This window comes from Mus pahari, unplaced genomic scaffold, assembly GCF_900095145.1.
Source record: "Mus pahari unplaced genomic scaffold, PAHARI_EIJ_v1.1 scaffold_10969_1, whole genome shotgun sequence".
NCBI lineage: Eukaryota > Metazoa > Chordata > Mammalia > Rodentia > Muridae > Mus > Mus pahari.
The window spans coordinates 13,566-22,188 of record NW_018391830.1 but is presented as its reverse complement, the minus strand read 5'-3'; the positions used below and the strand labels follow the sequence as shown (position 1 = coordinate 22,188).

The 8,623-nt window shown below is 37.2% G+C and overlaps 1 pseudogene; it reads right to left on the bottom strand.

Moving 5' to 3' along the window:
- Positions 1–1,993: 1,993 nt before the first annotated feature.
- Positions 1,994–2,280, bottom strand: LOC110314711 (annotated as a pseudogene).
- Between the last annotated feature and the right edge of the window lie 6,343 nt (positions 2,281–8,623).

Below are 8,623 nucleotides of genomic sequence, written 5' to 3'. Positions count from 1 at the left end.
ATGAAGTCATATTTCCAAACTGCTATCTGTAGAGTATTATTCAATTGAATTAAAGATACTTTATGGAACTAGAATGCCACACCACGCTCTGTGACAAAAGTTTTAATATTTGAAAATGCTAGTTCTCTATAAATCCATGAAATTTTATTACTTTATGAAGGAATACGAAGGATACAGTGTGACTACAGCAAACTGGAAAAGGTACCAGAGTGAGGAGTTGCAGGAAAAGGCAGGAGCATGATGCTGGGATGAGTGCAGTCAACAGAGAGGTGGAAGAGAATGGTGTAATTGTGACACTGTAGGACCTACATGAACCCATCCTCCTAACAACAAAACATGCCTTGTTGAACCTACCAAAATATAGCCATTTATGATGTAAAAGTGAGGAGAAGCCATAACAAATTACTTGCAACACTGTTAGCTAGTTTTATGTCAATTTGACACAAACTAGAGTCATTTGAAATGACAGAGTCTGTGAGTCTGTGTTAACTGACATCACTCTGTCAATCAGCTCATCTCTTGAGGAAACAGTAAGAAGCCAAAAGTAGGAGCAGCAGGAACCACACAAGAAGTTCTTTGACAAGTTTCTCTATGGCATCATTACAAATGGAGTTCAGCAACACAATGCAAGACAAACCAATATATGTTCGTCATTAGCGGAAAATCCTTTATTATGCATCCTTTCATGTGCTTGTTTTAGCCAAACATTCTTATACCTGTTTCTGCTTCAGTGAAACATTCCTTCCTGTGTCTGCCTTAGTGAAATACCATTTTACCTTTGTCTTCTTTAGGAAAACACAGCTTCCCATATCTGCCCAACAAAACACAATCTGACAAAGCTGACTTTCCAAAGAAACCTTAAGTTTCCACTTCATACATTGGCTCAAAATTTCCACAACTGAACACCCCTTTGTTTCTTCTACTGCCAAATCATCAGCCCACCATATGATATTTTTGTTGAATTATTCGAGCTTTTCTTGTGAAAAGCAATCTACTTCCTGGTTCTACTTTGGACATTGTCAAAAAAAATCTAGGGAGTAAGAGGGTAGAAGTATAGGCAGCAGAGACCAAACCTACTTCCAGCATCCATTTTAAGCAAAAGTTGATCTAAAGCTGATCCAAGGCTACAACCAAGTACAGGGAAGGACCTCATGGCTTGTCCTTGGCCCATACCCCAGAGTTACTCCCTACCTATTAACTAGCAACAGTCAACCAAAGATTAGTTTGATTCATTTAGACTTTCAGACTACTTGTGATATTCCTGGTTTTGCTTCAGAGCACCCACCTATAGGCTTACAATAGTCATACAAGATGCTTGCCAGGATAACCCCCCACCACCACCACACACACACACATACTTGCTTGTTATTTCCTATAAACCTTGTCCTGCTGAGAGCTTGGGGTTTCACCCTCCCATCCTGCTCTGTTTGTTAGGATGCTATGGCAAGGGGTCAAGCTTATAAATAAATAAAGACTCTAGTGCAATTACATCGGAGTTGGTTCCTGGATTGTCTTTTGAGGTTCATGAATGCTGAGCAGGTACAACATGTATGAATTTAATTGTTTTTGTATTTTGAAAGTTCTTGGTTTAACACAGTTACTTGGCTTCTGTGATTTAGCAACAGTTTTTGGACAGTTGAATGAAAAACAGAAGAATGCCTGGCATGGAAAATAATATTTTGCCCATTAAGGAAGTTTTGAGGGCATGAGAGAGACTATTGTGCCACAGGTATAGAAAATTAGAATCTTTAGAAGTCCTCATGATGTAGCAGAGAGTCCAGATAGATTGCAGATTTAGATATGACCACTTAGCATTAAGCAGTTGTTAAGTCAAACACTGGATGCCCTTAGGAATGAGCCACTGCTCACTGAAATATTATTCTTTCCACTGATCCTCTGCTCTTTAGTTCAACCACCTTGTCTGTTCTTTCTTTTAAGATTTGTTTTATTTCTTCTAGGTAAAGGAAGAGGATAGATATAAAACCAGAGGATTTTAGTTACCTTCATATTTAGACATTTCCTCAACATTTTCTACAATATCCGGAATATCATCTTCATCAATACCTTCTGGTATTGGTGCTTTACTGTTAAATATTTGACATGGGAACTTTCAGCTAACTTAGTAAGTCTCTTTAAGATGAAAGCACCAAGCTGATTTAATATTCCAGAAAGCATTTCTGTGACTGGTTTGGCTTCTGCATGATCAGTAATTGCAAAGGTCTTGTCAAAGAGGGAACTTGGGATTGATAAAATAAGTGTTCCAGCATTGTCTTTCATCATGTTCACCTTTTCAGTATCAGTTATATTGTTCACATCCTTTGTTTGTTTGTTTGTTTGTTTGTTTGTTTGTTTCAAGACAGGGTTTCTCTGTATGGCCCCTGGCTGTCCTGGAATGCACTCTGTAGACCAGGCTGGCCTCAAACTCAGACATTGGTCTGCTTCTGCCTCCCAAGTGCTGGGATTAAAGGTGTGCGCCACCAGGCCCGGCTCACATCCATTTTTTTTAAAGACATCTCTGAAGCTTCTGTTATCAGTGGTACCTGTCTCAAGTCTGCCTTTCTTTCTTTCTTTCTTTCTTTCTTTCTTTCTTTCTTTCTTTCTTTCTTTCTTTCTTTCTTTCTTTCTTTCTTCCTACCTTCCTTCCTTCCTTCCTTCCTTCCTTCTCTTAAGTTGTTTATTTATTTATTTATTTAAAATGTTGTTCACCTTCCAGATTTTGCCTCTGCACACCCCCATCCCATCTTCCCCACTTCTGTGTGAGTATTCCCCCACCCATGTACCCACTCTCACCTTATTACTCTACATTGGTGCATCCAGCCTTCACAGGACCAAGGGCCTTCCTCCCGTTGAAGACAGGTAAGGCTCTGCTGCGTATGCAGCTGGAGGCATGGGTCCCTCCATGTGTACTCTTCGGTTGATTGGTATTGAGATAAGAATCCCTCCACTTGCCCAGACTGATCTCAAAATTAACAATTCTCCTATCTATGCCTAAGCATCCAAGGAAGCTGAGATTCTAAGCATAAACTGTGGCACAAAGCTAATGTACAGCCTTTGAGACCAGCTTTATTTCCCCAGCACAATACACTACAAGAGTCACCAAAATCATTTTAGGTGATGGTAGTTGCACTGGCTAATTTTGTGTCAAGTTGACACAGCTGGAGTTATCACAGAGAAAGGAGCTTTAGTTGGGGAAATGTCCCTATGAGATCCAACTGTGGGGCATTTTCTCAATTAGTGATCAAGGGGGAGAGGCCCCTTGTGGGTGTGACCATCTCTGGGCTGGTAGTCGTGGATTCTATAAGAGAGCAGGCTGAGCAAGCCAGTAAAGAACATCCCTCCATGGCCTCTGCATCAGCTCCTGCTTCTTGACCTGCTTGAGTTCCAGTCCTGACTTCCTTGGTGATGAACAGCAGTATGGAAGTGTAAGCTGAATAAACCCTTTCCTCCTCAATTGCTTCTTGGTCATGGTGTTGTGTAGAATAGAAACCCTGACTAAGACAGTGGTTTAGTCCCTGGGAACTCTGGGGGATCTGTTTGGTTGATAATGTTCTTCCTATGGGGTTGAAAACCATTTCATCTCCTTCATTCCTTCCTCTAACTCCTCCATTGGGGTCCCATGTTCAGTCCAAGCATTTGGGTGTGGATTGGTCAGGTTCTGGAAGAGCTTCTCAGGGGACAGCTATACCAGGCTCCGGTCAGGAAGCACTTCTTGGCATCAACAATAGTGTCTGGGTTTGGTGTATGTACATAGGACGGATCTCTAGGTGTGGCAGTCTCAGGATGCCTTTTCTTCAGTATTGCTCCACTTTTGGTCTCTGCATTTCCTTTAGAGAGGAGCAATTCTGAATTCATATTTTTGAGATGGGTGGATGGCCCTATAACTTAAACAGAGGCCGTGCCTAACCCCTGGGTATGTTCTCTTCAGGTTCTCTAGCACACTTTTTTGCATTTTTCAGCTAATGTCATCCCTGTTGGGTCTTGGGAAGCTCTTGCTTCCCTGGAACCTGGAATTTTCTAGTGGCTATCCCAGTTCCCCATACCTCACTGTTATACACCTTCATTCAATTTCCTAACCCTCTGTACTTCTATCCATTTGCCTGCAAATTTCATGAAATCATTGTTTTCAATAGCAGAGTAGTAGTCCATTGTGTAAATTTACCAGGGCATATATCCAACAGGTGCTTCAACATATAACAAGGACATATTCACCACTCTTGTTCATCTCAGCCTTATTTATAATAGTCAGAAGCTGGAAACCACCAGATGTTCTCTACAGAGGAACGGATTAAGAAAATGTGCTATCTTTATTCCTTTCTTTCTTTCTTTCTTTCTTTCTTTCTTTCTTTCTTTCTTTCTTTCTTTTTCTTTTTTTCTTGAGACTGGATTTCTCTGTATAGCCCTGGCTGTCCTGGAACTCACTTTGTAGACCAGGCTGGCCTCTAACTCAGAAATCTTCCTGCCTCCACCTCCTGAGTGCTGGGCCACCATGCCCAGCTCTATCTTTATTCTTGAAAGTTGTACATTTGCCTCCTATCCAGTTCTGAGCATGTAGTTTGGCTAAGATTTTGTGATTCCTGCTGCTGGTAAATCTGCATCCAGGAGGGATTTCAAACACTAGCATAAAGCAAAAGCAAGAAAGCTGCCTGTCAATCAACTTTTCTAACAGCCAACTTGAGTCCTGCAAATCTAAAATGGAGCACTCATAGGCTCATTTAGACATAAAAGGAAGAAAACTCCAGATCCCAGTCTGTTAAGTAAGTTCTTCATTTATTTCCTTCTCCACATTACAAATGGTATTTTAAAATATTTTAAATTGGACATGAATAATGTCATTTTGTGTATCCCCCATCAGCCTACACTGTATGGCATGGGTTTGGAGGAGTCTCTGAGTGTTTTCTGCTTATTTTTTATTGGGAAAGCCCTCCCAGGGCATCTCATTAAAGTCTGTGAAAATACAAATCAACAGTGGCAAATAATGATTAAAAAGAAGTTCAAGACATGAAAGAAGAAATAAAATCATTAAATAAAACCCAAACTTAAATAGAGCTGGAAATCACAAATTTTAGAAGTCAAAACAATCCTCAAAAGTACTACATGAAAGACAAGCTTTCAGGTGTAAAACAAGGTAGAAAAAAATTAAAGTAATATCTTAGATAAAGAAAATATTTAAAAAAACAACCACAAAACATGCAGGAAGTCTGGAATACAATGAAAAGTCCAAATCTAAAAATTATTGAGTGGTGGTAAAAAAGTAAGAAAAGACAGGTCAAAGGTTTGGAAAACACTTTCAACAAAATCATAGAAAAAATTTCCCTGGTCTAATGAAGGAGGTGTCTATTAAGGTTAAAAGAAACAATCATAACACCAAATAGAGAGAATCCACAAAGAATTTCTCCAAGACACATAACAATAATAACCATATGAAACATATAGAACAAAGAAAGAATATTAAGCATTCAACAGAAAAATACCAACTATCATATAGAGGTAGGTCTAATAGAATAACACCCAACTTTTCAATGGAGACCCTAAAAGCCACAAGGTTTAGAACAGATGTTGTACAAACCATGAAAGACCACAGATGCCAGTTCAGACTATCATACACAGGAAAACTATCAACTACAGTACACAGAGAAGGAAAGAAAAACATTCCATTTTAAAGCACAGCTTATGTGGTATATATCAATCCAGCTCAATAGTTTACTAGAATAAAAACTTCAAGCTGAAGAGGTTAACTGCACAAGAAACCAAAAGGGATAAATAATCTTTGATCAGTAAATGAAAGGGGTGGGGCACCCACACTGTAATAACAAAATATCAGGAATTAAATTAAGATACACCGCTGATTTGATAACTCAATATTTATGGTCTCAATTACCAGTAAAAGACCACAGACTAACACACTGGATTACGAAACAGGATTCAGCCTTCTGCTACATCCAAGAAACACACTTTAATGTCAAAGATAAATATAACCTCAGAGTAAAAGGATAGAAAAATATTTCAAACCAATGGACTCAATAAGTAATCAGATGTAGCAATATTAATATACGATAAAATAGACTTCAAACCAAAGTTTACCAGATAACATAGAAAAGAACATTACCAACTTACTCATCAAAGACAAAAATCCATTACAAAGTTACTGAAATTCTACACATTTATATACCAAATATAAGGGTATCCAAGTTTATAAAAGAAACACTATTTATTACCTATAAAATCTTATACTTATCTTAATATATAAAGAGTCGATGAGCCTAATACCCCACTTTTGCTCATATATAAGTTTTACAAACAAAATAGAAAATCGTCCCACAATATAACATTAAATAATGGCAAAATCAAATGGATCTATTTATAGATAATTCATCCAAACACAAAACTATACTTTTCTCAGCAGGCCATGGAAAGTTCTTCAAAGTTGACCACATATTTGTAGACAAGACAAGTCTCAAAAGATAGATGAAAACAGAAATAATACCTTTCAATCTTTTTTTTGACCACTATGGATTAAAGCTGAATAACAACAACAGTGAAAATGACAGAAAGTTTACAAACGAAAAGTGACAGAAGTCAGTGCTGAATGAAAAATTGGTCAAGATATAAATTAAGAAATAAACTCTATTCTTTTTTAAATGGAATAAAAAATGAAAATACAGCATCCCTAAACCACAATAAAAGTGGTTCTAATATGCACTTTCACATCACTATGTGCTTACATAAATTAATTGGTGAAATGTCCTATTATCAACTGACACACCTGAAAGTTTGAGGTAAAAAAGAAGAAATAACACCCCAGGAATAGAAGGCAAGAAATAATCAAAGTCAGGACTGATATCAATAAAATACAAATAAATAAATAAATAAATAACAAAATAATGCAAAGACCCAATGAAACAAAATATTGCATTTTAACAATCAATATGATTGAAAAAATTCTTAGCCAAATAGATTAAAATATAGAGATAATCAAAATTTATATAGAGATAATAGGGGCATCATAGCATATACCAAATAAATCCAGAAAATCATAATACTACATTTCAAAAAACTGGGATATCTATTTCATTTATTGATATGTGTAACCTACCAAAGTTTCAAGTCAGATTTTCCAGGATATTTGATCACACCGTGAACACCATGGTTCAGCCTTAGTATACACATTTAATCCAAGAGCTTTCTGTCTCTTGTAAGTAGGATTAAATAAAGTCAACCAGAGGTCAAGAGACACAGCAAGCAAACAGTTGACAGGGAGTGAACACACACACACACACACACACACACACACACACAAAAGAGAGAGAGTTAAGAGGAATTCAGGGCGTGGAATATCCCAAAAGCTGTTGTCTGTACATGGGATATGAATTTCTAGCTGGGCTGCCTTGTCTGGCCTCAGTGGGAGAGGAAGAACCTAGCCTCCCAGAGACCAGAAGTGCCAAGGTGGGGGATACCCAGGGACATCTCTATCTGCTCAGAGAAGAAGGGGAGTGTAAGATGGGGAAGGATAATGGGAGGGGGTGACCCGGAAGGAGCAGTGAGCAGGATATAAAACAGACCTATAAAAAAATTAAACTAAATTTAAAAAAGAGGGAGCCAGGAGGATGGATAGAGAGACACCCAGGAAGAAGGGCAGAGCACTCAGTTTGAGGGCTTCTTGAGATGTATGGAGAAGGAAAGTTTCCTTCGTACACTTTGGCTGAGGAGGAAGGTCAGCATTTCTTCCTCTGTGAGCTAGCAGGTTTTTACTTCAGCATCTGGCTCCTGTGTCTTTATTGATAAAATCTAATGTTTGAGATTTTGTTAAAAATTTCAGATACACAATTTAAACAGATGGGTAATAACTTGTATTATAGGAGCAGTAATCAAGTCTTATTCTTAAAAGATAGATAGATAGATAGATAGATAGATAGATAGATAGATAGATAGATAGATAGATAGATAGATAGATGATAGATAGATAGATAAATAGATAGATAGATAGATAGATAGATAGATAGATAGATAGATAGATAGATAGATAGATAGAAAACATAAAGATCAGGGACAAATAGTTTCTCAATCAAATTCTACCAGTTATTCAAGGAAGAATTATTGAAAATATGGCTCTAATAAATTCTGAAACAGAAGCTGAAGGAACATTACATATGTCTTTTTACAAGACCACAATTATCCTGCTTACTCAGCCACACAAAGATCCAACAAAGAAAACTGCAGACCAGCTTCCCTTATATACATAGATAAAAAAAAAATTCTCTATAAAATTCTTGTAAACTAAATCCAAGAGCACATCAAAAAGATCATTCACCATGATCAAGTATGTTCCATTGACAATGTAAGTGTTTAACAAATGTAAATGTAATCTACCACATAAACTGACTAGGAGATAAGTACAATGAAAAGAACATATTTTAATCTTATTAGGAGAAGAAACATGATCCAAAATATAATTTATGTTATAACAAGATAACAATAAAATAAAAATACTTTTGTCTCTGTACCTATATCCTTTCATGAGTATTTTGTTCCTTATTCTAAGGAGGAATGAAGTATCCACACAATGATCATCCTTCTTGGTTTTCTTCTGTTTTGCATAATGTATCTTGGGTATTCTAAGTTTCTG